Source organism: Amia ocellicauda, unplaced genomic scaffold (assembly GCF_036373705.1).
Source record: "Amia ocellicauda isolate fAmiCal2 unplaced genomic scaffold, fAmiCal2.hap1 HAP1_SCAFFOLD_123, whole genome shotgun sequence".
Lineage (NCBI taxonomy): Eukaryota > Metazoa > Chordata > Actinopteri > Amiiformes > Amiidae > Amia > Amia ocellicauda.
In genome coordinates this window covers 1-25,615 of record NW_027102688.1, presented here as the reverse complement: position 1 = coordinate 25,615, position 25,615 = coordinate 1, and the positions used below count along the sequence as shown (strand labels likewise).

The 25,615-nt window shown below is 46.2% G+C and overlaps 14 non-coding genes and 26 pseudogenes across 14 annotated transcripts; all 40 read right to left on the bottom strand.

Annotated features, from left to right (window-relative positions):
* Positions 1-116: 116 nt before the first annotated feature.
* LOC136721870 (5S ribosomal RNA) lies at positions 117-235 on the bottom strand. The gene has a single exon (XR_010806176.1). It is a non-coding gene; the product is annotated as a 5S ribosomal RNA (ribosomal RNA).
* Positions 236-455: 220 nt separating this feature from the next.
* Positions 456-574, bottom strand: LOC136721837 (uncharacterized; annotated as a pseudogene).
* A 216-nt stretch (positions 575-790) lies between these two features.
* On the bottom strand, positions 791-909 carry LOC136721851 (5S ribosomal RNA). The gene has a single exon (XR_010806159.1). It is a non-coding gene; the product is annotated as a 5S ribosomal RNA (ribosomal RNA).
* Positions 910-1,133: 224 nt separating this feature from the next.
* On the bottom strand, positions 1,134-1,252 carry LOC136721820 (uncharacterized; annotated as a pseudogene).
* Positions 1,253-1,461: 209 nt separating this feature from the next.
* Positions 1,462-1,580, bottom strand: LOC136721742 (uncharacterized; annotated as a pseudogene).
* Positions 1,581-1,796: 216 nt separating this feature from the next.
* LOC136721826 (uncharacterized) lies at positions 1,797-1,915 on the bottom strand (annotated as a pseudogene).
* Positions 1,916-2,125: 210 nt separating this feature from the next.
* Positions 2,126-2,244, bottom strand: LOC136721777 (uncharacterized; annotated as a pseudogene).
* Positions 2,245-2,465: 221 nt separating this feature from the next.
* Positions 2,466-2,584, bottom strand: LOC136721838 (uncharacterized; annotated as a pseudogene).
* Positions 2,585-2,808: 224 nt separating this feature from the next.
* Positions 2,809-2,927, bottom strand: LOC136721876 (5S ribosomal RNA). The gene has a single exon (XR_010806182.1). It is a non-coding gene; the product is annotated as a 5S ribosomal RNA (ribosomal RNA).
* Positions 2,928-3,137: 210 nt separating this feature from the next.
* On the bottom strand, positions 3,138-3,256 carry LOC136721871 (5S ribosomal RNA). The gene has a single exon (XR_010806177.1). It is a non-coding gene; the product is annotated as a 5S ribosomal RNA (ribosomal RNA).
* Positions 3,257-3,477: 221 nt separating this feature from the next.
* LOC136721788 (uncharacterized) lies at positions 3,478-3,596 on the bottom strand (annotated as a pseudogene).
* Positions 3,597-3,802: 206 nt separating this feature from the next.
* Positions 3,803-3,921, bottom strand: LOC136721805 (uncharacterized; annotated as a pseudogene).
* Positions 3,922-4,140: 219 nt separating this feature from the next.
* Positions 4,141-4,259, bottom strand: LOC136721881 (uncharacterized; annotated as a pseudogene).
* A 224-nt stretch (positions 4,260-4,483) lies between these two features.
* LOC136721804 (uncharacterized) lies at positions 4,484-4,602 on the bottom strand (annotated as a pseudogene).
* Positions 4,603-4,819: 217 nt separating this feature from the next.
* LOC136721850 (5S ribosomal RNA) lies at positions 4,820-4,938 on the bottom strand. The gene has a single exon (XR_010806158.1). It is a non-coding gene; the product is annotated as a 5S ribosomal RNA (ribosomal RNA).
* A 553-nt stretch (positions 4,939-5,491) lies between these two features.
* Positions 5,492-5,609, bottom strand: LOC136721865 (5S ribosomal RNA). Its single transcript, XR_010806172.1, has one exon. It is a non-coding gene; the product is annotated as a 5S ribosomal RNA (ribosomal RNA).
* A 220-nt stretch (positions 5,610-5,829) lies between these two features.
* On the bottom strand, positions 5,830-5,948 carry LOC136721849 (5S ribosomal RNA). The gene has a single exon (XR_010806157.1). It is a non-coding gene; the product is annotated as a 5S ribosomal RNA (ribosomal RNA).
* A 221-nt stretch (positions 5,949-6,169) lies between these two features.
* On the bottom strand, positions 6,170-6,288 carry LOC136721841 (uncharacterized; annotated as a pseudogene).
* A 215-nt stretch (positions 6,289-6,503) lies between these two features.
* LOC136721889 (uncharacterized) lies at positions 6,504-6,622 on the bottom strand (annotated as a pseudogene).
* A 215-nt stretch (positions 6,623-6,837) lies between these two features.
* LOC136721816 (uncharacterized) lies at positions 6,838-6,956 on the bottom strand (annotated as a pseudogene).
* Positions 6,957-7,176: 220 nt separating this feature from the next.
* LOC136721860 (5S ribosomal RNA) lies at positions 7,177-7,295 on the bottom strand. The gene has a single exon (XR_010806167.1). It is a non-coding gene; the product is annotated as a 5S ribosomal RNA (ribosomal RNA).
* Positions 7,296-7,519: 224 nt separating this feature from the next.
* LOC136721744 (uncharacterized) lies at positions 7,520-7,638 on the bottom strand (annotated as a pseudogene).
* Positions 7,639-7,862: 224 nt separating this feature from the next.
* Positions 7,863-7,981, bottom strand: LOC136721845 (5S ribosomal RNA). The gene has a single exon (XR_010806154.1). It is a non-coding gene; the product is annotated as a 5S ribosomal RNA (ribosomal RNA).
* A 224-nt stretch (positions 7,982-8,205) lies between these two features.
* Positions 8,206-8,324, bottom strand: LOC136721781 (uncharacterized; annotated as a pseudogene).
* A 558-nt stretch (positions 8,325-8,882) lies between these two features.
* LOC136721883 (uncharacterized) lies at positions 8,883-9,000 on the bottom strand (annotated as a pseudogene).
* Positions 9,001-9,220: 220 nt separating this feature from the next.
* On the bottom strand, positions 9,221-9,339 carry LOC136721740 (5S ribosomal RNA). The gene has a single exon (XR_010806144.1). It is a non-coding gene; the product is annotated as a 5S ribosomal RNA (ribosomal RNA).
* A 221-nt stretch (positions 9,340-9,560) lies between these two features.
* On the bottom strand, positions 9,561-9,679 carry LOC136721840 (uncharacterized; annotated as a pseudogene).
* Positions 9,680-9,894: 215 nt separating this feature from the next.
* On the bottom strand, positions 9,895-10,013 carry LOC136721880 (uncharacterized; annotated as a pseudogene).
* A 216-nt stretch (positions 10,014-10,229) lies between these two features.
* On the bottom strand, positions 10,230-10,348 carry LOC136721844 (5S ribosomal RNA). The gene has a single exon (XR_010806153.1). It is a non-coding gene; the product is annotated as a 5S ribosomal RNA (ribosomal RNA).
* A 223-nt stretch (positions 10,349-10,571) lies between these two features.
* Positions 10,572-10,690, bottom strand: LOC136721887 (uncharacterized; annotated as a pseudogene).
* A 224-nt stretch (positions 10,691-10,914) lies between these two features.
* Positions 10,915-11,033, bottom strand: LOC136721831 (5S ribosomal RNA). Its single transcript, XR_010806152.1, has one exon. It is a non-coding gene; the product is annotated as a 5S ribosomal RNA (ribosomal RNA).
* Positions 11,034-11,257: 224 nt separating this feature from the next.
* LOC136721797 (uncharacterized) lies at positions 11,258-11,376 on the bottom strand (annotated as a pseudogene).
* A 210-nt stretch (positions 11,377-11,586) lies between these two features.
* On the bottom strand, positions 11,587-11,705 carry LOC136721795 (5S ribosomal RNA). The gene has a single exon (XR_010806149.1). It is a non-coding gene; the product is annotated as a 5S ribosomal RNA (ribosomal RNA).
* Positions 11,706-11,914: 209 nt separating this feature from the next.
* Positions 11,915-12,033, bottom strand: LOC136721884 (uncharacterized; annotated as a pseudogene).
* Positions 12,034-12,258: 225 nt separating this feature from the next.
* Positions 12,259-12,377, bottom strand: LOC136721796 (uncharacterized; annotated as a pseudogene).
* A 210-nt stretch (positions 12,378-12,587) lies between these two features.
* Positions 12,588-12,706, bottom strand: LOC136721862 (5S ribosomal RNA). The gene has a single exon (XR_010806169.1). It is a non-coding gene; the product is annotated as a 5S ribosomal RNA (ribosomal RNA).
* Positions 12,707-12,921: 215 nt separating this feature from the next.
* LOC136721755 (uncharacterized) lies at positions 12,922-13,040 on the bottom strand (annotated as a pseudogene).
* A 219-nt stretch (positions 13,041-13,259) lies between these two features.
* On the bottom strand, positions 13,260-13,378 carry LOC136721827 (uncharacterized; annotated as a pseudogene).
* Positions 13,379-13,590: 212 nt separating this feature from the next.
* Positions 13,591-13,709, bottom strand: LOC136721758 (uncharacterized; annotated as a pseudogene).
* Positions 13,710-13,926: 217 nt separating this feature from the next.
* Positions 13,927-14,045, bottom strand: LOC136721769 (uncharacterized; annotated as a pseudogene).
* Positions 14,046-25,615: the final 11,570 nt, after the last annotated feature.

The following is a 25,615-nucleotide window of genomic DNA, read 5'->3' as shown; positions in this document are numbered from 1 at the left end:
AGTGCAGCAAAGGGTGTTGACAGTAGCTGGGTACGTGTACAATTCTTCAATTATATCTCCTCCAGACAGAAAGAGAGAACTAAGAGCTACGATGAAGTTACCCAGGAGACGTAAAAAGCTTGCAGCACCTGGTATTTCTAGGAGGTCTCCCATCCAAGTACTGACCAGGCCCTGCCCCGTTTAGCTTCCGAGATCTTACGAGATCGGGCGCATTCAGGACGGTGTGGCCACAAGCCGAAAGGCCTGGCTGCATGATGTCTCTTAAAGGTTGGCGGGTATTGACGGAACTTCCAGCAAAAAGAAAAAAAAAAAAAAATAGAAAAATGGAAGGAAAAATATCAGTGCAGGAAAGGGTGTTGAAAGTAGCCGGGTACGTGTACAATTCTTCAATTATATCTCCTGCAGACTGAAAGAGAGTATTAAGAGCTACGATAAAGTTACCCAGGAGACGTAAAAGCTTGCAGCACCTGGTATTTCCAGGAGGTCTCACATTCAAGTACTGACCAGGTCCTGCCCCGTTTAGCTTCCGAGATCTGACGATATCATGCGCATTCAGGACGGTGTGGCCGAAAGCCAAGAGGCCCAGCTGCATGATGTCTCTTTAAGGCTGGCGGGTATTGACGGAACTTCCAGCAAAAAAAAAAAGAAAAAAGAAAAATGGAGGGAAAAATATCAGTGCAGCAAAAGGTTTTGAAAGTAGCCGGGTACGTGTACAATTCTTCAATAATATCTCCTACAGACTGAAAGAGAGTATTAAGAGCTATGATGAAGTTACCCAGGAGACGTAAAAAGCTTGCAGCACCTGGTATTTCTAGGAGGTCTCCCATCCAAGTACTGACCAGGCCCTGCCCCGTTTAGCTTCCGAGATCTGACGAGATCGGGCGCATTCAGGACGGTGTGGCCACAAGCCGAAAGGCCTGGCTGCATGATGTCTCTTAAAGGTTGGCGGGTATTGACGGAACTTCCAGCAAAAAAAAAAAAGAAAAAAAGAAAAAAGAAAAATGGATGGAAAAATATCAGTGCAGCAAAGGGTGTTGACAGTAGCTGGATACGTGTACAATACTTCAATTATATCTCCTCCAGACAGAGAGAGAGTATTAAGAGCTACGATAAAGTTACCCAGGAGACGTAAAAGCTTGCAGCACTAGGTATTTCCAGGAGGTCTCACTTTCATGTACTGACCAGGTCCTGCCGCGTTTAGCTTCCGAGATCTGACGAGATCGGGCGCGTTCAGGATGGTGTGGCCGCAAGCCGAGATGCCTGGCTGCACGATGTCTCTTAAAGGCCGGCGGGTATTGACGGAACTGCCAGCAAAAAAAAAAAGAAAAATAGAGGGAAATATACCAGTGCAGCAAAGGGTGTTGAAAGTAGCCGGGTACGTGTACAATTCTTCAATTATATCTCCTGGAGACAGAAAGAGAGTATTAAGAGCTACGATGAAGTTACCCAGGAGACGTAAAAAGCTTGCAGCACCTGGTATTTCCAGGAGGTCTCCCATCCAAGTACTGACCAGGCCCTGCCCCGTTTAGCTTCCGAGATGTAACGAGATCGGGCGCATTCAGGACGGTGTGGCCACAAGCCGAAAGGCCTGGCTGCATGATGTCTCTTAAAGGTTGGCGGGTATTGACGGAACTTCCAGCAAAAAAAAAAAAAAAAAAAGAAAAATGGATGGAAAAATATCAGTGCAGCAAATGGTGTTGACAGTAGCTGGGTACGTGTACAATACTTCAATTATATCTCCTACAGACAGAGAGAGAGTATTAAGAGCTACGATAAAGTTACCCAGGAGACGTAAAAGCTTGCAGAACTAGGTATTTCCAGGAGGTCTCACTTTCATGTACTGACCAGGTCCTGCCCCGTTTAGCTTCCGAGATCTGACGAGATCGGGCGCGTTCAAGATGGTGTGGCCGCAAGCCGAGATGCCTGGCTGCATGATGTCTCTTAAAGGCTGGCGGGTATTGACGGAACTGCCAGCAAAAAAAAAAAAGAAAAATAGAGGAAAATATACCAGTGCAGCAAAGGGTGTTGAAAGTAGCCGGGTACGTGTACAATTCTTCAATTATATCTCCTGGAGACAGAAAGAGAGTATTAAGAGCTACGATGAAGTTACCCAGGAGACGTAAAAAGCTTGCAGCACCTGGTATTTCCAGGAGGTCACCCATCCAAGTACTGACGAGTCCCTGCCCCGTTTAGCTTCCGAGATCTGACGAAATCGGGCGTGTTCAGGACGGTGTTGCCACAAGCCAAAAAGCCGGGCTGCATGATGTCTCTTAAAGGCTGGCGGGTATTGACAGAACTTCCAGCAAAAAATAAAAAATAAATAAATAGAAAAATGGAGAGAAAAATATCAGTGCAGGACAGGGTGTTGAAAGTAGCCGGGTACATGTACAATTCTTCAATTATATCTCCTCCAGACTGAATGAGAGTATTAAGAGCTACGCTGAAGTTACCCAGGAGATGTAAAAAGCTTTCAGCACCTGGTATTTCCAGGAGGTCACCGATCCAATTACTGACCAGGCCCTGCCCAGTTTTTCTTCCGAGATCTGACGAGATCTTGCGTCTTCAGGACGGTGTGGCCGCAAGCCGAGATGCCTGGCTGCATGATGTCTCTTAAAGGTTGGCGGGTATTGACGGAACTTCCAGCAAAAAAAAAATATAAAAAAAGAAAAAAGAAAAATGGATGGAAAAATATCAGTGCAGCAAAGGGTGTTGACAGTAGCTGGATACGTGTACAATACTTCAATTATATCTCCTCCAGACAGAGAGAGAGTATTAAGAGCTACGATGAAGTTACCCAGGGACGTAAAAAGCTTGCAGCACCTGGTATTTCTAGGAGGTCTCCCATCCAAGTACTGACCAGGCCCTGCACCGTTTAGCTTCCGAGATCTGACGAGATCGGGCGCATTCAGGACGGTGTGGCCACAAGCCGAAAGGCCTGGCTGCATGATGTCTCTTAAAGGTTGGCGGGTATTGACGGAACTGCCAGCCAAAAAAAAAAAGAAAAATAGAGGGATATATACCAGTGCAGCAAAGGGTGTTGAAAGTAGCCGGGTACGTGTACAATTCTTCAATTATATCTCCTGGAGACAGAAAGAGAGTATTAAGAGCTACGATGAAGTTACCCAGGAGACGTAAAAAGCTTGCAGCACCTAGTATTTCTAGGAGGTCTCCCATCCAAGTACTGACCAGGCCCTGCCCCGTTTAGCTTCCGAGATCTGACGAGATCGGGCGCATTCAGGACGGTGTGGCCACAAGCTGAAAGGCCTGGCTGCATGATGTCTCTTAAAGGTTGGCGGGTATTGACGGAACTTCCAGCAAGAAGAAAAAAAAAAAAAAATAGAAAAATGGAGGGAAAAATATCAGTGCAGGAAAGGGTGTTGAAAGTAGCCGGGTACGTGTACAATTCTTCAATTATATCTCCTGCAGACTGAAAGAGAGTATTAAGAGCTATGATGAAGTTACCCAGGAGACGTAAAAAGCTTGCAGCACCTGGTATTTCCAGGAGGTCACACATCCAAGTACTGACCAGGCCCTGCCCCGTTAAGCTTCCGAAATCTGATATGATCGGGCGCGTTCAGGACGGTGTGACTACAAGCCAAGAGGCCTGGCTGCATGATGTCTCTTAAAGGCTGTCGGATATTGACGGAACTTTCAGCAAAAAAAAAAAAAAATGGATGGAAAAATATCAGTGCAACAAAGGGTGTTGACAGTAGCTGGGTACGTGTACAATACTTCAATTATATCTCCTCCAGACAGATAGAGAGCATTAAGAGCTACGATAAAGTTACCCAGGAGACGTAAAAGCTTGCAGCACGAGGTATTTCCAGGAGGTCTCACATTCATGTACTGACCAGGTCCTGCCCTGTTTAGCTTCCGAGATCTGACAAGATCGGGCGCGTTCAGGACGGTGTGGCCGCAAGCCGAGATGTCTGGCTGCATGATGTCTCTTAAAGGCTGGCGGGTATTGACGGAATTTCCAGCAAAAAAAAAAAAAAAAAAAAAGAAAAATGGAGGGAAAAATATCAGTGCAGGAAAGGGTGTTGAAAGTAGCCGGGTACGTGTACAATTCTTCAATTATATCTCCTGGAGACAGAAAGAGAGTATTAAGAGCTACGATGAAGTTACCCAGGAGACGTAAAAAGCTTGCAGGACCTGGTATTTCCAGGAGGTCTCCCATCAAAGTACTGACCAGGCCCTGCCCCGTTTAGCTTCCGAGATCTGATGAGATCGGGCGCGTTCAGGACGGAGTGGCCACAAGCCGAAAGGCCTGGCTGCATGATGTCTCTTAAAGGTTGGCGGGTATTGACGGAACTTCCAGCAAAAAAAAAAATTAAAAAAAGAAAAAAGAAAAATAAATGGAAAAATATCAGTGCAGCAAAGGGTGTTGACAGTAGCTGGATACGTGTACAATACTTCAATTATATCTCCTCCAGACAGAGAGAGAGTATTAAGAGCTACGATAAAGTTACCCAGGAGACGTAAAAGCTTGCAGCACGAGGTATTTCCAGGAGGTCTCACTTTCATGTACTGACCAGGTCCTGCCCCGTTTAGCTTCCGAGATCTGACGAGATCGGGCGCGTTCAGGATGGTGTGGCCGCAAGCTGAGATGCCTGGCTGCATGATGTCTCTTAAAGGCTGGCGGGTATTGACGGAACTGCCAGAAAAAAAAAAAAAAAAAAAAGAAAAATGGATGGAAAAATATCAGTGCAGCAAATAGTGTTGACAGTAGCTGGGTACGTGTACAATACTTCAATTATATCTCCTCCAGACAGATAGAGAGTATTAAGAGCTACGATGAAGTTACCCAGGAGACGTAAAAAGCTTGCAGCACCTGGTATTTCTAGGAGGTCTCCCATCCAAGTACTGACCAGGCCCTGCCCCGTTTAGCTTCCGAGATCTGACGAGATCGGGCGCATTCAGGACGGTGTGGCCACAAGCCGAAAGGCCTGGCTGCATGATGTCTCTTAAAGGTTGGCGGGTATTGACGGAACTTCCAGCAAAAAAAAAAAAAAAAAAAATAGAAAAATGGAGGGAAAAATATCAGTGCAGGAAAGGGTGTTGAAAGTAGCCGGGTACGTGTACAATTCTTCAATTATATCTCCTGCAGACTGAAAGAGAGTATTAAGAGCTACGATAAAGTTACCCAGGAGACGTAAAAGCTTGCAGCACCTGGTATTTCCAGGAGGTCTCACATTCAAGTACTGACCAGGTCCTGCCCGTTTAGCTTCCGCGATCTGACAATATCATGCGCGTTCAGGACGGTGTGGCCGAAAGCCAAGAGGCCCGGCTGCATGATGTCTCTTTAAGGCTGGCGGGTATTGACGGAACTTCAAGCAAAAAAAAAAAGAAAAAAGAAAAATGGAGGGAAAAATATCAGTGCAGCAAAGGGTTTTGAAAGTAGCCGGGTACGTGTACAATTCTTCAATAATATCTCCTACAGACTGAAAGAGAGTATTAAGAGCTATGATGAAGTTACCCAGGAGACGTAAAAAGCTTGCAGCACCTGGTATTTCCAGGAGGTCACCCATCCAAGTACTGACCAGGCCCTGCCCCGTTAGCTTCCGAGATCTGACGAGATCGGGCGCGTTCAGGACGGTGTGGCCGCAAGCCAAGAGGCCTGGCTGCATGATGTCTCTTAAAGGCTGGCGGGTATTGATGGAACTTCCAGCAAAAAAAAAAAAAAAAAAAAATGGAAAATGGAGGGAAAAATATCAGTGCAGCAAAGGCTGTTGAAAGTAGCCGGGTACGTATACAATACTTCAATTATATCTCCTCCAGACAGATAGAGAGTATTAAGAGCTACGATGAAGTTTCCCAGGAGACGTAAAAAGCTTGCAGCACCAGGTATTTCCAGGAGGTCTCCCATCCAAGTACTGACCAGGCCCTGCCCCGCTTAGCTTCCGAGATCTGATGAGATCGGGCGTGTTCAGGACGGTGTGGCCGCAAGCCAAGAGGCCTGGCTGCATGATGTCTCTTAAAGGCTGGCGGGTATTGACGGAACTTCCAGCAAAAAATAAAAAATAAATAAATAGAAAAATGGAGGGAAAAATATCAGTGCAGGACAGGGTGTTGAAAGTAGCCGGGTACATGTACAATTCTTCAATTATATCTCCTCCAGACTGAATGAGAGTATTAAGAGCTACGCTGAAGTTACCCAGGAGATGTAAAAAGCTTTCAGCACCTGGTATTTCCAGGAGGTCAACCATCCAATTACTGACCAGGCCCTGCCCAGTTTTTCTTCCGAGATCTGACGAGATCTTGCGTCTTCAGGACGGTGTGGCCTCAAGCCAAGAGGCCTGGCTGCATGATGTCTCTTAAAGGCTGGAGGGTATTGATGGAACTTCCAGCAAGAAACAAAAGAAAAAAGAAAAATGGAGGGAAAAATATCAGTGCAGCAAAGCGTGTTGAAGGTAGCCGGGTACGTGTACAATTCTTCAATTATATCTCCTCCAGACAGATAGAGAGTATTAAGAGCTACGATAAAGTTACCCAGGAGACGTAAAAGCTTGCAGCACCAGGTATTTCCAGGAGGTCTCACATTCAAGTACTGACCAGGTCCTGCCCCGTTTAGCTTCCGAGATCTGACGAGATCGGGCGCGTTCAGGACGGTGTGGCCGCAAGCCGAGATGTCTGGCTGCATGATGTCTCTTAAAGGCTGGCGTGTATTGACGGAATTTCCAGCAAAAAAAAAAAAAAAAAAGAAAAATGGATGGAAAAATATCAGTGCAGGAAAGGGTGTTGAAAGTAGCCGGGTACGTGTACAATTCTTCAAATATATCTCCTCCAGACAGATAGAGAGTATTAAGAGCTACGATAAAGTTACCCAGGAGACGTAAAAGCTTGCAGCACCAGGTATTTCCAGGAGGTCTCACATTCATGTACTGACCAGGTCCTGCCCCTTTTAGCTTCCAAGATCTGACGAGATCGGGCGAGTTCAGGATGGTGTGGCCGCAAGCCGAGATGCCTGGCTGCATGATGTCTCTTAAAGGCTGGCGGGTATTGACGGAATTTCCAGCAAAAAAAAAAAAAAAAAAAATAGAAAACTGGAGGGAAAAATATCAGTGCAGGAAAGGGTGTTGAAAGTAGCCGGGTACGTGTACAATTCTTCAATTATATCTCCTGGAGACAGAAAGAGAGTATTAAGAGCTACGATGAAGTTACCCAGGAGACGTAAAAAGCTTGCAGCACCTGGTATTTCTAGAAGGTCTCCCATCCAAGTACTGACCAGGCCCTGCCCCGTTTAGCTTCCGAGATCTGACGAGATCGGGCGCATTCAGGACGGTGTGGCCACAAGCCGAAAGGCCTGGCTGCATGATGTCTCTTAAAGGTTGGCGGGTATTGACAGAACTTCCAGCAAAAAAAAAAAAAAAAAAAAAAAAAAAGAAAAATGGATGGAAAAATATCAGTGCAGCAAAGGGTGTTGACAGTAGCTGGGTACGTGTACAATTCTTCAATTATATCTCCTCCAGACAGAAAGAAAGAACTAAGAGCTACGATAAAGTTACCCAGGAGACGTAAAATCTTGCAGCACCAGGTATTTCCAGGAGGTCTCCCATTCAAGTACTGACCAGGTCCTGCCCCGTTTAGCTTCCGAGATCTTACGAGATCGGGCGCATTCAGGACGGTGTGGCCACAAGCCGAAAGGCCTGGCTGCATGATGTCTCTTAAAGGTTGGCGGGTATTGACGGAACTTCCAGCAAAAAAAAAAAAGAAAAAAAGAAAAAAGAAAAATGGATGGGAAAATATCAGTGCAGCAAAGGGTGTTGACAGTAGCTGGATACGTGTACAATACTTCAATTATATCTCCTCCAGACAGAGAGAGAGTATTGAGAGCTACGATAAAGTTACCCAGGAGACGTAAAAGCTTGCAGCACCTGGTATTTCTAGGAGGTCTCCCATCCAAGTACTGACCAGGCCCTGCCCCGTTTAGCTTCCGAGATCTGACGAGATCGGGCGCATTCAGGACGGTGTGGCCACAAGCCGAAAGGCCTGGCTGCATGATGTCTCTTAAAGGTTGGCGGGTATTGACAGAACTTCCAGCAAAAAAAAAAAAAAAAAAAAAAAAAAAGAAAAATGGATGGAAAAATATCAGTGCAGCAAAGGGTGTTGACAGTAGCTGGGTACGTGTACAATTCTTCAATTATATCTCCTCCAGACAGAAAGAAAGAACTAAGAGCTACGATAAAGTTACCTAGGAGACGTAAAATCTTGCAGCACCAGGTATTTCCAGGAGGTCTCCCATCCAAGTACTGACCAGGTCCTGCCCCGTTTAGCTGCCAAAATCTTACGAGATCGGGCGCAATCAGGACGGTGTGGCCACAAGCCGAAAGGCCTGGCTGCATGATGTCTCTTAAAGGTTGGCGGGTATTGACGGAACTTCCAGCAAAAAAAAAAAAGAAAAAAAGAAAAAAGAAAAATGGATGGAAAAATATCAGTGCAGCAAAGGGTGTTGACAGTAGCTGGATACGTGTACAATACTTCAATTATATCTCCTCCAGACAGAGAGAGAGTATTGAGAGCTACGATAAAGTTACCCAGGAGACGTAAAAGCTTGCAGCACTAGGTATTTCCAGGAGGTCTCACATTCAAGTACTGACCAGGTCCTGCCCGTTTAGCTTCCGAGATCTGACAATATCATGCGCGTTCAGGACGGTGTGGCCGAAAGCCAAGAGGCCCGGCTGCATGATGTCTCTTTAAGGCTGGCGGGTATTGACGGAACTTCAAGCAAAAAAAAAAAGAAAAAAGAAAAATGGAGGGAAAAATATCAGTGCAGCAAAGGGTTTTGAAAGTAGCCGGGTACGTGTACAATTCTTCAATAATATCTCCTACAGACTGAAAGAGAGTATTAAGAGCTATGATGAAGTTACCCAGGAGACGTAAAAAGCTTGCAGCACCTGGTATTTCCAGGAGGTCACCCATCCAAGTACTGACCAGGCCCTGCCCCGTTAGCTTCCGAGATCTGACGAGATCGGGCGCGTTCAGGACGGTGTGGTCGCAAGCCAAGAGGCCTGGCTGCATGATGTCTCTTAAAGGCTGGCGGGTATTGATGGAACTTCCAGCAAAAAAAAAAAAAAAAAAAAATGGAAAATGGAGGGAAAAATATCAGTGCAGCAAAGGCTGTTGAAAGTAGCCGGGTACGTGTACAATACTTCAATTATATCTCCTCCAGACAGATAGAGAGTATTAAGAGCTACGATGAAGTTTCCCAGGAGACGTAAAAAGCTTGCAGCACCAGGTATTTCCAGGAGGTCTCCCATCCAAGTACTGACCAGGCCCTGCCCCGCTTAGCTTCCGAGATCTGATGAGATCGGGCGTGTTCAGGACGGTGTGGCCGCAAGCCAAGAGGGCTGGCTGCATGATGTCTCTTAAAGGCTGGCGGGTATTGACGGAACTTCCAGCAAAAAATAAAAAATAAATAAATAGAAAAATGGAGGGAAAAATATCAGTGCAGGACAGGGTGTTGAAAGTAGCCGGGTACATGTACAATTCTTCAATTATATCTCCTCCAGACTGAATGAGAGTATTAAGAGCTACGCTGAAGTTACCCAGGAGATGTAAAAAGCTTTCAGCACCTGGTATTTCCAGGAGGTCAACCATCCAATTACTGACCAGGCCCTGCCCAGTTTTTCTTCCGAGATCTGACGAGATCTTGCGTCTTCAGGACGGTGTGGCCTCAAGCCAAGAGGCCTGGCTGCATGATGTCTCTTAAAGGCTGGAGGGTATTGATGGAACTTCCAGCAAGAAACAAAAGAAAAAAGAAAAATGGAGGGAAAAATATCAGTGCAGCAAAGCGTGTTGAAGGTAGCCGGGTACGTGTACAATTCTTCAATTATATCTCCTCCAGACAGATAGAGAGTATTAAGAGCTACGATAAAGTTACCCAGGAGACGTAAAAGCTTGCAGCACCAGGTATTTCCAGGAGGTCTCACATTCAAGTACTGACCAGGTCCTGCCCCGTTTAGCTTCCGAGATCTGATGAGATCGGGCGCGTTCAGGACGGTGTGGCCGCAAGCCGAGATGTCTGGCTGCATGATGTCTCTTAAAGGCTGGCGTGTATTGACGGAATTTCCAGCAAAAAAAAAAAAAAAAAAGAAAAATGGATGGAAAAATATCATTGCAGGAAAGGGTGTTGAAAGTAGCCGGGTACGTGTACAATTCTTCAATTATATCTCCTGGAGACAGAAAGAGAGTATTAAGAGCTACGATGAAGTTACCCAGGAGACGTAAAAAGCTTGCAGCACCTGGTATTTCTAGGAGGTCTCCCATCCAAGTACTGACCAGGCCCTGCCCCGTTTAGCTTCCGAGATCTGACGAGATCGGGCGCATTCAGGACGGTGTGGCCACAAGCCGAAAGGCCTGGCTGCATGATGTCTCTTAAACGTTGGCGGGTATTGACAGAACTTCCAGCAAAAAAAAAAAAAAAAAAAAAAAAAAGAAAAATGGATGGAAAAATATCAGTGCAGCAAAGGGTGTTGACAGTAGCTGGGTACGTGTACAATTCTTCAATTATATCTCCTCCAGACAGAAAGAAAGAACTAAGAGCTACGATAAAGTTACCCAGGAGACGTAAAATCTTGCAGCACCAGGTATTTCCAGGAGGTCTCCCATCCAAGTACTGACCAGGTCCTGCCCCGTTTAGCTTCCGAGATCTTACGAGATCGGGCGCATTCAGGACGGTGTGGCCACAAGCCGAAAGGCCTGGCTGCATGATGTCTCTTAAAGGTTGGCGGGTATTGACGGAACTTCCAGCAAAAAAAAAAAAGAAAAAAAGAAAAAAGAAAAATGGATGGAAAAATATCAGTGCAGCAAAGGGTGTTGACAGTAGCTGGATACGTGTACAATACTTCAATTATATCTCCTCCAGACAGAGAGAGAGTATTGAGAGCTACGATAAAGTTACCCAGGAGACGTAAAAGCTTGCAGCACCTGGTATTTCTAGGAGGTCTCCCATCCAAGTACTGACCAGGCCCTGCCCCGTTTAGCTTCCGAGATCTGATGAGATCGGGCGCATTCAGGACGGTGTGGCCACAAGCCGAAAGGCCTGGCTGCATGATGTCTCTTAAAGGTTGGCGGGTATTGACAGAACTTCCAGCAAAAAAAAAAAAGAAGAAAAGAAAAAAGAAAAATGGATGGAAAAATATCAGTGCAGCAAAGGGTGTTGACAGTAGCTGGATACGTGTACAATACTTCAATTATATCTCCTCCAGACAGAGAGAGAGTATTGAGAGCTACGATAAAGTTACCCAGGAGACGTAAAAGCTTGCAGCACTAGGTATTTCCAGGAGGTCTCACTTTCATGTACTGACCAGGTCCTGCCCCGTTTAGCTTCCGAGATCTGACGAGATCGGGCGCGTTCAGGATGGTGTGGCCGCAAGCCGAGATGCCTGGCTGCATGATGTCTCTAAAAGGCTGGCGGGTATTGACGGAACTGCCACCAAAAAAAAAAAAGAAAAATAGAGGGAAATATACCAGTGCAGCAAAGGGTGTTGAAAGTAGCCGGGTACGTGTACAATTCTTCAATTATATCTCCTGGAGACAGAAAGAGAGTATTAAGAGCTACGATGAAGTTACCCAGGAGACGTAAAAAGCTTGCAGCACCTGGTATTTCTAGGAGGTCTCCCATCCAAGTACTGACCAGGCCCTGCCCCGTTTAGCTTCCGAGATCTGACGAGATCGGGCGCATTCAGGATGGTGTGGCCGCAAGCCAAGAGGCCTGGCTGCATGATGTCTCTTAAAGGTTGGTGGGTATTGACGGAACTTCCAGCAAAAAAAAAAAGAAAAATAGAAGGAAATATACCAGTGCAGCAAAGGGTGTTGAAAGTAGCCGGGTACGTGGACAATTCTTCAATTATATCTCCTGGAGACAGAAAGAGAGTATTAAGAGCTACGATGAAGTTACCCAGGAGACGTAAAAAGCTTGCAGCACCTGGTATTTCTAGGAGGTCTCCCATCCAAGTACTGACAAGGCCCTGCCCCGTTTAGCTTCCGAGATCTGACGAGATCGGGCGCATTCAGGACGGTGTGGCCACAAGCCGAAAGGCCTGGCTGCATGATGTCTCTTAAAGGTTGGCGGGTATTGACGGAACTTCCAGCAAAAAAAAAAAAAGAAAAAAAGAAAAAAGAAAAATGGATGGAAAAATATCAGTGCAGCAAAGGGTGTTGACAGTAGCTGGATACGTGTACAATACTTCAATTATATCTCCTCCAGACAGAGAGAGAGTATTGAGAGCTACGATAAAGTTACCCAGGAGACGTAAAAGCTTGCAGCACTAGGTATTTCCAGGAGGTCTCACTTTCATGTACTGACCAGGTCCTGCCCCGTTTAGCTTCCGAGATCTGACGAGATCGGGCGCGTTCAGGATGGTGTGGCCGCAAGCCGAGATGCCTGGCTGCATGATGTCTCTTAAAGGCTGGCGGGTATTGACGGAACTGCCACCAAAAAAAAAAAAGAAAAATAGAGGGAAATATACCAGTGCAGCAAAGGGTGTTGAAAGTAGCCGGGTACGTGTACAATTCTTCAATTATATCTCCTGGAGACAGAAAGAGAGTATTAAGAGCTACGATGAAGTTACCCAGGAGACGTAAAAAGCTTGCAGCACCTGGTATTTCTAGGAGGTCTCCCATCCAAGTACTGACCAGGCCCTGCCCCATTTAGCTTCCGAGATCTGACGAGATCGGGCGCATTCAGGACGGTGTGGCCGCAAGCCAAGAGGCCTGGCTGCATGATGTCTCTTAAAGGTTGGCGGGTATTGACGGAACTTCCAGCAAAAAAAAAAAAAAAAAAGAAAAATGGATGGAAAAATATCAGTGCAGCAAATGGTGTTGACAGTAGCTGGGTACGTGTACAATACTTCAATTATATCTCCTCCAGACAGATAGAGAGTATTAAGAGCTACGATAAAGTTACCCAGGAGACGTAAAAGCTTGCAGCACCAGGTATTTCCAGGAGGTCTCACATTCATGTACTGACCAGGTCCTGCCCCGTTTAGCTTCCGAGATCTGACGAGATCGGGCGCGTTCAGGATGGTGTGGCCGCAAGCCGAGATGCCTGGCTGCATGATGTCTCTTAAAGGCTGGCGGGTATTGACGGAATTTCCAGCAAAAAAAAAAAAAAATATATAGAAAAATGGAGGGAAAAATATCAGTGCAGGAAAGGGTGTTGAAAGTAGCCGGGTACGTGTACAATTCTTCAATTATGTCTTCTCCAGACAGAAAGAGAGTATTAAGAGCTACGATGAAGTTCCCCAGGAGACGTAAAAAGCTGGCAGCACCTGGTATTTCCAGGAGATCTCCCATCGAAGTACTGACCAGGCCCTGCCCCGTTTAGTTTCCGAGATCTGACGAGATCGGGCGCGTTCAGGACTTTGTGTCCGCAAGCCGAGAGGCCTGGCTGCATGATGTCTCTTAAAGGTTGGCGGGTATTGACGGAACTTCCAGCAAAAAAAAAAAAAAGAAAAATGGAGGGAAAAATATCAGTGCAGCAAAGCGTGTTGAAGGTAGCCGGGTACGTGTACAATTCTTCAATTATATCTCCTGGAGACATAAAGAGAGTATTAAGAGCTACGATGAAGTTACCCAGGAGACGTAAAAAGCTTGCAGCACCTGGTATTTCTCGGAGGTCTCCCATCCAAGTACTGACCAGGCCCTGCCCCGTTTAACTTCCGAGATCTGACGAGATCTGGCGCATTCAGGACGGTGTGGCCGGAAGCCGAGAGGCCTGGCTGCATGATGTCTCTTAAAGGTTGGTGGGTATTGACGGAACTTCCAGCAAAAAAAAAAAGAAAAAAAAGAAAAATGGATGGAAAAATATCAGTGCAGCAAAGGGTGTTGAAAGTAGCCGGGTACGTGTACAATACTTCAATTATATCTCCTCCAGACAGAAAGAGAGTATTAAGAGCTACGATGAAGTTACCCAGGAGACAAAAAAGCTAGCAGCACCTGGTATTTCCAGGAGGTCACCCATCCAAGTACTGACCAGGACCTGCCCCGTTTTGCTTCCGAGATCTGACGAGATCGGGCGCGTTCAGGCCGGTGTGGCCTCAAGCCAAGAGGCCTGGCTGCATGATGTCTCTTAAAGGCTGGAGGTTATTGACGGAACTTCCAGCAAAATAAAAAAGAAAAAAGAAAAATGGAGGGAAAAATATCAGTGCAGCAAAGGGTGTTGAAAGTAGCCGGGTATGTGTACAATACTTCAATTATATCTCCTCCAGACAGAAAGAGAGTATTAAGAGCTACGATGAACTCACCTAAAGGATTATTAGGAACACCATACTAATACTGTGTTTGACCCTCTTTCGCCTTCAGAACTGCTTTAATTCTACATGGCATTGATTCAACAAGGTGCTGAAAGCATTCTTTAGAAATGTTGGCCCATATTGATAGGATAGCATCTTGCAGTTGATGGAGATTTGTGGGATGCACATCCAGGGCACGAAGCTCCCGTTCCACCACATCCCAAAGATGCTCTATTGGGTTGAGATCTGGTGACTGTGGGGGCCAGTTTAGTACAGTGAACTCATTGTCATGTTCAAGAAACCAATTTGAAATGATTCGACCTTTGTGACATGGTGCATTATCCTGCTGGAAGTAGCCATCAGAGGATGGGTACATGGTGGTCAAAAAGGGATGGACATGGTCAGAAACAATGCTCAGGTAGGCCGTAGCATTTAAACGATGCCCAATTGGCACTAAGGGGCCTAAAGTGTGCCAAGAAGACATCCCCCACACCATTACACCACCACCACCAGCCTGCACAGTGGTAACAAGACATGATGGATCCATGTTCTCATTCTGTTTACGCCAAATTCTGACTCTACCATCTGAATGTCTCACCTCTTTTTCCTATTTGTAGTGGAGATGAGTGGTACCCGGTGGGGTCTTCTGCTGTTGTAGCCCATCCGCCTCAAGGTTGTACGTGTTGTGGCTTCACAAATGCTTTGCTGCATACCTCGGTTGTAACGAGTGGTTATTTCAGTCAAAGTTGCTCTTCTATCAGCTTGAATCAGTCGGCCCATTCTCCTCTGACCTCTAGCATCAACAAGGCATTTTCGCCCACAGGACTGCCGCATACTGGATGTTTTTCCCTTTTCACACCATTCTTTGTAAACCCTAGAAATGGTTGTGCGTGAAAATCCCAGTAACTGAGCAGATTGTGAAATACTCAGACCGGCCCGTCTGGCACCAACAACCATGCCACGCTCAAAATTGCTTAAATCACCTTTCATTCCCATTCAGACATTCAGTTTGGAGTTCAGGAGATTGTCTTGACCAGGACCACACCCCTAAATGCATTGAAGCAACTGCCATGTGATTGGTTGATTAGATAATTGCATTAATGAGAAATTGAACAGGTGTTCCTAATAATCCTTTAGGTGAGTGTATATGTATGTATGTTTATGTATGTCCAATTGCTTTGACAATACAAATGAAATGAATTGAGAGAGAGAGAGAGAGAGAGAGAGAGGAATATGAGCTCCTAAAAAACATTTGTTTTTATACATAAGCGGATTTAATTTGTGATTTACAAATGAATATATAGCACTATAAACATACACAGAAGACATGGAATAGAAATTCAGAAGAAAAAGTATTCAAAAAATAATAATTTTAAGAGAAACACAAAAAGAAGAAAGCAGAGAGACAGTTCAGGAAGAAAAGTCAGAAAAGAAAAGCTGAAGACAAGAATTGGAGGTAAGAGACAAATAATTAAACAAAAAAATATGTATTAATAAAATAAATAAGCATTCTCAGTAGTTGACTCAGCCAATGAAAATGCAGAGCTCCGATTTGAATAGAGTGACAGTAGGAGAGAGCCCAACTGCCACTGAGACTGATAGAAATCTATCGAACAGCAGTCTGACTGCAGAGCTGCCTTTTGAAATCCGATACCCTGAAGACATTCGCTCTGCACAGGCTAAGAAGGACTACAAACAAGCTGTGATGAGAGCATCTCCTGAGACCCTCATCCTAGACTACACCGGTAATGGAGAAAACAGGGTCAAGAACAATCTACTGTTCTACACCGCCTTTCACAAAACCCTGTGCCAGACATACCCCAATAACAACAAGAGGGGCATTAGCAGAGGCAGGCAGATCTCAGTGCTGGTAGAGAAAGACACAGACAGTGTGATGCTCACTTTTAATGTATACCACAACGGGACCATCATGGTGCAGGGCAGCGAGAGCAGCCTGGACCAATTAGCTCTCGGCTTCCACACCTCAAAGCAGCAGACTGAGGTAGAGAAACAAGAGCCAGAGCCGGCCACCCTGCAGTCTGCCCCCAGCCACACGGAGCCAGACAGTGCCCCATCTCCCACAGACTGCCCCCCTGTCTCCCCAAAACTCTCCAGCAACATTAAAACACTAAAGGAATGCCTATCAGTGCTGGAGCTGGAGTTTGCGGAGTTCAGGGAGCAGACCTTGAGCACCCTGGCCCAGACCTCCTTGTGCGATCAGCTCCGGGATGAGATGCACAGACTAAAGATGCAGCACAAGGCTGAGATCCATGAGCTGAGAGCAGCAGTGAGAGACCTGGAGGAGCAGAGCCAAACCCTGAGGACGGAGCTGCGCAGAGCGAGGGAGGAGCTGACCAGGACACCCCAGCACAGCCAGCTAAGGAGCCTGCAGAGCCAGCTGGAGGAGCTAAGAGAGGAGCTACACATCACTGGAGCACAGAGACTGCACTGCACTGACCCCACAACACCTCCAACCCCTGACGCACCCACTGATCCACCCACACTCCCCACCACTCCTGACACACCCACTATCACCAGACCTGCCACTAATACACAACCCCCTGAAACGCCACTCCCCCAAAACACACCCGCTGCCCCCACCACTCCCGACGCAAACCCGGAGTGGCAGGTCAACGCAGAGGTGGTCATTCTGAGCGAATCCAATGGGAAGTTCCTGGTTGAGAGGCGCCTCTTCCCTGGGCGAAAAGTGAAAAAGCTTTGGTGCTCCACAGCACAGAGAGCCCTGGAGCTGCTCTCCAAGAGGAGGCTTTGCCAAGTCAAACACATCCTCATCCACACCGGCACTAACGACCTGAGTGCCCGCAGGGGCGATGTGGCCTCAGCCCTGAGACAGGTAGCAACGAAAGCCACAGAGGAATTCCCAACTGCCAAAATTTCCATCTCCACACTGCTGCCCCGCACAGACGTGCCCCTGCACATCATCCAGGCCATCAACGCAGAAGTGTCCCGAAGATGTGCCCTCCTCCCCAACGTCCACCTGGCACACCACTGAGACATCCAGCCACATCACCTGTATGACCACGTCCACCTCAACAAGACGGGTGTGAGGATCATCTCAAAGGTCCTCAAGGACACAACCCTGGGCCGAAACCCCACACACCCCCACCTCGAGACCAGGAGCAACCCCCCCAGCCCCCGGCCACATCCCCAGCCACCGGCTCCACCCCAGCCCCAGCCCCTGAGACCCCGCGGCCCCATTCCCCACCCCCCCATCCCCAGAGGGCCCGTCCAGCACAGCAGAGCGGACAGCCGGGGACCAGCACAGCCACACAGCCACGCAGCAGCGGCTTCCAGAGCCTGGAGGCCCGATGCTGCCCAGCTGGCCCAGATAAGGCAACTCCTCAGTGTCATCTGTACCACACTGCTGAGTTAACTGAGCCTCAACACACATATATATGGTTGTGGAGATGGAGAGTAAGAAAAAATGTGATTTAATTATTCTGATATTTTGATGCAAAGATAAAATCTTTGTGTGATTATTATGTATATCCATATATAATTATTAATAGTAATATAATATCAGTTGTAGACCACAAATTAAACTTTCTTATGTAGAAGAGACAAGTATAATAAAATATATTAACATGTCCTTTAAAATAAGCAGTTGGAATATGCAGGGTTTACGCTCCTCAACTTTTGGAATGAAGAGCACAGGCCCTGAACTGATCAACACTGTAAATAGTTCAGATGTTTTCATTCTTGTAGAGACTTGGTGCTGTGCAGATATGTCTATACACTGGATGGATACAATGGATACAGGGAGCTGATTGTGCCCTCCTATAAAAAACCCAAAGTCAGGTGTGGCAGGGCCTCGTGGGGGATTATCGTGTGGTACAGGGAGGAGCTCCGAGCAGCCCTATGCCCAGTACAGAGAGGAGACACACACCTGTGGATGAAAATCAGAAAAGACACCCTACAAAATAACACAGATATATACCTATGTGCAATTTATATGCCACCCGCAGACTCCCCCTACTATAATGAGGAAGGCTTTCATGAGCTTCAAAACGAAATCTGCCACTTCCAGACCCTGGGCTCTGTACTGCTGTGTGGCGATCTCAATGCCAGGACTGGCAGAGAGATGGACTACATCAATACAGAGGGGAACACACACCTGTTCGGAGACTCCCCGCTGTGCCACACACACACCTCCACACTGACACAGCCACGACAGCGTGGTAAACAAGAGCAGGAAGCAGGTAGTGCGCCTATGTAAAAGCCTGGGTCTATATATCATCAATGGCAGGACCAGGGGGTACTCTCTGGGGAGATTCACATACTGCTCGGCTCTGGGCAGCAGTGTGGTGGACTACGCCATAACTGACCTGGACCCACAAGCCAACAATGCGTTTGTAGTCAGACAACAATCTCCACTATCAGACCACAGCCAAATAACACTTTACCTAAAAAGATCAGCGCAGCCACAAGTCAGAGCCAAACTTCCCACAAAACTGGTCTCCCTGCCACCCAGTTAGAGATGGTCAGAGCCCAGCACAGAGAACTACACAAGAGCCCTGAATAGTGATGAGATTGAAAACATGTTAGACAGATATCAATCCTCACACTATCAAATAAACCAAAACGGAATAAACTCAGCCACCAAAACACTGAATGAAATATTTGAGAGACTGGCTTTAAAATCAAACATTAAAACAATTAAAAACCAAAATATGAAATCGTCTAAAAGAAAAAAAGAACAGTGGTGTGACCAGGAGTGTGAAACTTCTAGGAAACACCTGAGACATCTCTCCAACACTAAACACAGAGAGCCCGACAACCAGGAGGCTCGCCTCAGCTACTGCCAGGCCCTGCGGCACTACAAGCAACTCCTCAGTAAGAAAAAAGACCACTATATGGGCAGAATAAATACCCCAAAAACAAAAAATGAAATACCAATTCAAAATGGAGAAATCTGGAAAACACACTTTGAAAAACTTTACCAAAATGTTGAAAACAATCCAAAGCCAGAACAGGTTAAAATATTAAAAAACCTAAATAAATTGGAAGAAATCATTAAGAATAACCAAAATCCCTTAGATAACCCATTTACAATACAGGAACTAAAACATCAACTCAAAATCCTCAAACCCAGGAAAGTCAGCGGCCCCGACAGCATCAGCCCTGAGATGCTGAAGCACAGCAGCCCGCAGCTGCAGGAGGCTCTGCTCAAACTCTTTAACCTGGTGCTGAGAGCCGGGTGTTTCCCTGAGGTCGGGAATCAAGGATTGATCACCCCGATTTTTAAAAGTGGAGACAAATTAGACCCCAATAACTACTGGGGCAGCTGTGTGAGCAGTAACCTGGGGAAGGTGTTCTGCAGTATCATCAACGCCCAGATACTGGCCTTCCTTACCAAGCACAGTGTCCTGAATAAGAGTCAGATTGGCTTCCTACCAAAACACCGCACAACCGATCATATTTACACTCTACACACCCTCATAAATAAATATACCCAAAACAATAAAGGAAAAATATTTGCCTGTTTTGTAGACTTTAGAAAGGCATTTGACTCAATCTGGCACAAGGGATTATTTTATAAACTTCTACAGAGTGGTGTAGGGGGTAAAGTTTATGACATCATTAAATCAATGTATTCTAAAAACAAATGCGGAGTTCAAATTGGCAACTCAAGAACAGAGTTCCTCACTCAGGGGCGGGGAGTGAGACAGGGCTGCAGTCTGAGTCCAACACTGTTCAACATCTACATCATCGAGTTGGCCACAGTGTTGGAGCAGTCTGACGCCCGCAGCCTAACTCTCCATGACACAGAGATCAAGTTCCTGCTCTACGCAGACGACCTGGTGCTGCTGTCGCCCACAGAGCAGGGGCTTCAGCAGAACCTGGCGCTGCTAGAGCAGTACTGTCAGAAATGGGCCCTGGCAGTCAATCTGGACAAGACCAGAGTTATGGTTTTCCAGAAAAAAGCCCCATCTCAGGGAAACAGGTACCGCTTCACTCTGGGCAGCACTGGATTAGAGCACTGCACCAGATACAACTACCTTGGCCTGACCATCAGTGCGTCAGGGAGCTTCAGCCTGGCTATAAACGCATTAAAAGACAAGGCACGCCGGGCATTTTATGCCATAAAGACACAATTTGGGAAAACAACAATACCAATAACTATTTGGATTAAAATATTAAACTCCATCATCCAACCAATCCTGCTATATGGGAGCGAAGTGTGGGGTCCCCTCATGAACCTCAATAACAGCAATTGGGACAAAAGCCCCATGGAAATATTCCACCTAGAATTTAATAAAAACATCTTACACGTACACAGAAACGCCCCCACGGCTCTGAGGCTCACAGAGCCCGAACACACAATGACCAAAACAACTACAATTGGGAAAATTGACATGTACCTGAAAAGCAAATACACAAAAGATTAGAGACACGAATTAGAATTACAAAACAAATTGGAATGCTACCGGGCCCTGAATAGAAACATTACATTGGCTGAATACTTAAAAATCCAAAATATAAAAGAGAGACAAAATCTAACTAAATACAGGCTCAGTGACCACAGCCTCGCCATTGAAAAAGGCCGCTACAGAAAATTCTGGGTTGCCAGAGAAGAGCGGCTGTGCAGCCAGTGTGACCTAGGGGAGGTCGAAACACAGGCGCATTTCCTGCTGTCCTGCCCTAAATACACAAAAATCAGGGAGACATACTTTAAAATATTAAAAATGCATATCCCTGAGTTCAGCATGATCCCCGATTGCTGCAAACTCCCCGTCCTGCTGGGAGAGGAGGAGCGCACTGCCTTCTTAGCAGCGCAATATGTATCCACCTGCCACAGCCTGCGAGACAGTGTGTAGACACCAGCCTGTGGCACTCCATTTGCAAAACAAAATAAAAACAGTGATTTTTCTGATGTCATGACACAAATTTTGATACAAACAACAAATATGGTTTATATCCTACTTAATTTTATTTCAATGTGTACTATATTTGTTCCACTGAATCTTGTATTGCAATGTTTTGTCTTGATTGATAGAACATTTGTATCTGCTTTGGCAATATTGTGATAGATCATGCCAATAAAGCACCTTTGAATTGAATTGAAATGAATTGACAGACAGACAGACACACGCACACACACACACACACACACACACACACACACACACACACACAGAGCCAGCCAGCCAGACAGCCAGCCAGCTCAGCCATGACATCACGAGCCTCTCTCAGCTGACTGCTATGACATCACAGAGCACGTACATTCCGTTGCTTGCCGTCTGTCAACCACTCAGTCACTGCCAGCCAGACTGGCTGGCTGGCTGGATGGGGGGGCTGCTTGCTGCTGCTGCGTATCTTAGCAAGCTAATTTGCCTGACCGGCCTTCCTACTCCTATGCCCAAATGCCCACCTAAGCCTCGTTTGTAATGCATGTCATTGTATTTCAAAAAGGAATCTGGAAATAGTAAACCTATTTTCTTTATTTGAATGTATTAAAGATCACATTTTATTACATTTTCTTTTTCTGTACTTCATTACATTATATTGAGATTCATAATTCTATTATTTATTTTCCGTATGTATGTATGTATGTATTATTGTATGGAAGGAAAGTTAGAAATGATTTTCTCAAACCTGTTTTTCTCTCTTGTATACTTAAGAAAGATAAGGTCAAGCTAGAAGGTCAGGAGGCCATAAGGTAGTTTGATTTCTGTTTGTTATTTACGATGAGAACCTTGGAGACAATGTCAAACGGTATGACCTACGTGCCTGTTCCTTAAAACCATGTGTAGATCTATGAACTCTGTTCTATAATGAAATATGTTCTGCTTAGTTAGCCTTTAAGATAACATAGTAATGATTTTCTAGCATGTATGTATGTATGTATGTATGTCCAATTGCTTTGACAATACAAATGAATTGAATTGAGAGGGAGAGAGAGAGAGAGAGAGAGAGAGAGAGAGAGACAGAGAGAGAGACAGACAGACAGACAGACTGACAAACACAAACAGACACACACACACACACACACACACACACACACACACACACAGACACACACACAGCCAGCCAGCCAGCCAGCCAGCCAGCTCAGCGATGACATCACAAGCCTCTCTCAGCTGACTGCTATGACATCACAGAGCATGAACATTCCGTTGCTTGCCGTCTGTCAACCACTCAGTCACTGCTAGCCAGACTGGCTGGCTGGCTGGATGTGGGGGCTGCTTGCTGCTGCTGTGTACCTTAGCAAGCTTATTTGCTTGACCGGCCTTCCTACTCCTCTGCCCACATGCCCACCTATGCCCGATCTGCTGTTCACCTGGATCACAGCTCTGCCCCAACAAGGCAGATCCTCCCAAAAATGGTACAAAATGATCCACGTTCCCCTCCACAGAAAGCTTTAGCCCAAAATAAGGGACACATTCTGCCCAATATGTCAGCGCCAACCACAGCCTGAGGGACACAGTGACACACGAGCACCGGCTGTAAATATAATGTAAATACTCGTTTGTAATGCATGTCATTGTATTTCAAAAAAGGAATCTGGAAATGGTATACCTATTTTCTTTATTTGTATGTATTAAAGATCACATTTTATTACATTTTCTTTTTCTGTACTTCATTACATCTTATTGTGATTCATAATTCTATTATTTATTTTCCGTGTATATGTATGTATGTATGTATTGTGACAAACCAAGGGGCAGGGTCATACATGGCAGATATGTCAGGCCAGGTCTGCTGCAAGGTGTGTACTCTAGGGTAGAATACCGACCCTAGGCAACTACACTCCCCAGAAACCCTCAGGCAGCCATTCTAGCACCTAATGTGGTCACTTGGTGTTACTTCCTCAATTATTCACCAGGTATATAAGGCGGGCCTGAGAGAGAGAGAAGTGAGAGACAATAGGGTGAGTTAACTGGAAAACAGAGGTAGCTCATAAGGAGAAAGCCAAGACTTATTTATTCCAGACTTTGTTTAAAATAGAATGATTATGTAAGATTAGTTACAACTCCAGTGTGAGTTAGGTTTTGTTTTCAGATTTGTTTTGTTTGAAGTAAACATACAGGCACAGCCCTGTATTTGCAACCTCCTCCCTGGGTCATGACTGGTTTTTACTCCTAAGAAGATCACAGAGAAGACCCGCACATGTGTACAGCCAAGGCGTTTTGTCACATTTGGTGTAGAATGCGGGCAGCACCTCATGAAACCCAGACTGGCTGAGTGAATTTTTTTATCCAAAAAAAAAAAAACTACAGGCTGTAATAGCCCAACAGGAAGCGACCAGGGTGCAGCAGGTGGCTCACCAGGATGCTATGCGGATGCATCAGGAAGCACTGCAGGTCCAGCATGATACAAATAAAATGTTTAGAGAAGAGCAGGAAAAGGTGACTAAAGAGCTGAAAGAGAGTGTTGAAGCACTTGCAACCAGGATTGGGCCACAGGGGGCTGCAACCCATTCCACTCCCCGCACCAATCACTTTCTGCAGAAAATGACAAAACAGGACGATGTTGAGGCCTTCCTTATGACCTTTGAGAGGACAGCAGAGAGAGGGATGGCCAAAAGATTCCTGGGCAGGGCTTGTGGCACCTTATCTGGCAGGGGATGCACAGAAAGCGTACTTTGATCTGGAGCTGAAGGACGCCCAGGACTATGATAAATTGAAAGCGGAGATAATGACCCGATTGGGCGTGACCACCGCAGTGAGGGCACATCGGTTTCAGCAGTGGGCCTACCAACCAGGACAACCAATCCGAACGCAGATGTTTGATCTGATCCATCTGGCCAGGAAATGGCTACAGCCAGAGGTCCATTCATCAGCCGAGGTGGTGGAGGCCATAGTCCTTGACAACTACCAACGCTGTTTGCCCAAGGACGTTCGACGCTGGGTTGGCCAGAATGAGGTGCTGTCCGCTGACACCTTGGTGGCCATTGTAGAGCGGTTCTATACAGCCGGAGCAGCAGAGCATGTACCGGAGGTTAAAAACTCGTTCCCCAGGCCATGACGAACCAGCGGACCGGGTAAGATGGTTCCAAAGTACTCTGGGAAACATGACGCGCTGGACTGGAAGAAAAGAGCAAGACTGGGGGGGGCAAAGGTGGGGCCTAAAGCCGAGACTAAGGGTTATAGGGGGTCACCATCACAACCAATTGTCTGCTACAATTGTGACAAAGTAGGACATATTGCGGCCCACTGCCCAGGTAGAGAGGAACCAATGCAATGTAATGTGTGTGATATGGGGAAAGAGAAACCGGTATTTTATGCCTGCCCTGTTGGGACGGATGTTTTCATAGGCGGAGTACCTAATCCAAAACACATGTGTACAGTGATAGTCGATGAGAAAGAAGTGGCTGCTCTACTCGACTCTGGCAGTATGGTTACACTGGTCACAGAAAAATTAGTAGCGACCAACAAGCTGGATAGACATCAGGAGCTCAGTATCACATGCACACATGGTGACACACGCCCCTATCCCACAGCCCTTGTAAACATACAGACAGAGGCCGGGAAACTAGATTACGAAGTCGGTGTGGTACCCAACATGCCATATGATGTGATACTGGGACGATATTTTCCTAATTTTGGAAAACTAGATAGAAAACATAGTAAATTGGAAATGCACACTGAAAACTGTAAGCCAGAAGTTGCCTCGATCCCACAACTAGAGCTAAAAGTAGACCTGGTTCCAGTTGAGTCGACAGTGAAGGTTTTGGTTGGGGAAAATTAACTGAAAACATAGGGGTGGAATGTAGTGACGTAGATGACCCTATGGAGGGTGAGGAACCCAGCACTAGCAGGGTGGGTGAGAATCCATTCATAGAGACCCCTGAAGCTGACAATGTAGAAGTGTCAGTGTTAGAGGGACTCCCCACTGATTTTGGCAGCGCACAGGTGCGAGATCTCACTCTACACTATGCTAAAGAAAATGTGAAGGTAGTAAATGGGACCCCTATGACTACTGCAGACCCGCCAACAGCTTATCCTTATTTTATGGTAAAAAATGACCTATTGTACCGTGTAAATAAGATAGGGGTGGACATTGTGGAGCAATTGCTAGTTCCCACCCCATTCAGACGAACAGTTCTCAGTCTGGCACATGGGCATATCCTGGGGGGACATCTGGGGATGGACAAAACCAAGGATAGACTCCTGAGGAGGTTTTACTGGCCAGGCGTACATGCAGACGTGACAGAACATTGTAGCTCATGTCCTGAATGTCAACTACATGCTCCTAAACCAGCCTTCAGAAGCCCACTGGTCCCTTTGCCCATCATAGAGACCCCCTTTGCTAGGATAGCTATGGATGTGGTGGGACCTCTCCCAAAATCAGCCAGAGGGCATCAGTATATACTGGTTATTTTGGATTATGCCACCAGGTACCCAGAAGCCATTCCA